The sequence below is a fragment of the Delphinus delphis genome, chromosome 4 (genome assembly GCF_949987515.2).
Source record: "Delphinus delphis chromosome 4, mDelDel1.2, whole genome shotgun sequence".
Lineage (NCBI taxonomy): Eukaryota > Metazoa > Chordata > Mammalia > Artiodactyla > Delphinidae > Delphinus > Delphinus delphis.
The window spans coordinates 76,873,200-76,874,918 of record NC_082686.1 but is presented as its reverse complement, the minus strand read 5'-3'; positions in this window follow the sequence as shown (position 1 = coordinate 76,874,918).

Sequence of the window (1,719 nt, the reverse complement as noted above, 5' to 3'; positions counted from 1 at the left end):
AAACTGCTTTCATCATTATTATCAATGTCATCTACTTCACCAAATCCAGGAGAAACTTTTTTGTTCCTTAGCTTATTAGATCACTTAGTTATCTCCAAAACAGTCATTCGCTTTCTCCTCTAAAATATTCTGTTCCTTTAGCTTCTAAACCCTAGAGAATTTTAATTTTCCTTTTTTCTGGCTATTTAATCTTAGTCTTGCTTGAAGGCTCATCTTCCCATACTGAGCTGTAAGAATTTTCTCAGGGATCTGTCCTAGGTCTTCTTGTCCTCTACTCTTCAGTCTCCATCTAGGACTATGGCATCTATTCCACTCCTTTGATTTCAATGAGCACCTATATTCTAATGGATACCAAATCTATACCATTAACCCACACCTCTCCTTTAAGATCCAGGTCATTTATTCAACTGTCTACTTCACATCTATATTTAGGTGCTTCACGGACACCTTAAACTCAACAGATATTTAAAACTAACTCGTGGTCTTCCTCTTTCTCCAATAGTGTTTGCTCTTCATTCAGTGCTGCCTAGTCAATGGCACCCCCTTCTACCCATATGTTCAAGGCAAAACCTGCTTGTCATCTTTGACTCCTGCCATCCCCTATCCTCCCAAACTAGCTTCACCAGTTAATGCTATCTCCAAGATAGGTCTCATTCCACACATCTCTCTCCATTTCTAGTACCCACACCTTAAGCTAGGCTACTGTTATTTTTCACCTGTAATAAACTCTGATAGGGCTTCTTCCACCTACTCTTATTTTCCTCCAATATATTCCCCACATTGCTGTCAGCTTGATCTTCTAAAAACTAACATTTGATCATTTCTCTTTCCTACTAAAAATCTTCATATAGCTTCCCATTGCCTGTAGGGCAAAGACCAAATTCCTTAACACCATCTGCAAGACCTTGCCTGGTCTGCTTTCTACTTACTTTTCTAGTCCCATTCAATGATAGTCCTCTATAAAACTATAACTGTGGAAAAGAAATATTATCCCCATTTTACAGCTCAGGAAACAATTCCCTAAGAATTTAAACTATTTAAATTTAAATTATTTTCTATTGTCAAATGCTTAGAATTTAGTAGAGCCAAGATTCTGACCTAATCAGGTTGGTTCCTATCCTCTTTTTCAGAATGCAACCTTATCTCTATAGCTCCAAATTTATTTAAAATAATATATGTCTCAAAAGAGGATAGTATTGAAATCAAACAAATATTTCACCTTAAGGAATATGCTTCCAGAGATAAGACAAAGATTCACTGAAATAAAATATAAATTATGGGTTTTTGTTATACCAAATACTAGTAGATGCAATGTTGATAATAATACCCAAGATGTATTGAGCACTTACTCAATATGAATACTTTATACTCATTCATTCATTTATGCCCCATAAAAACTGATTGAAGTCTATAATATTATGATCCCCATTTGACAAATATCTAACCTGAGACATGGAAAGATAAAGCATTTGTCCAAACTTACATATGAAGTACAGGAGCTAAACTTTGAACCCAGGCTATCTACCTCAGAAGTTTATTTTTCCTAACACTCTTTTAATGTATTAATATTGTAATCTCAATTTTTGAAAAATGATGGAAGATAGGAAGTAGACTTCATAGGGCAGGATAAAATCCAAGCCCTTCACTCACTTTTCTAGATTTTTCACCACCATATGGCCTCCCTGTGACACTCTCCAGACTTTCGGCACAAGATACCAC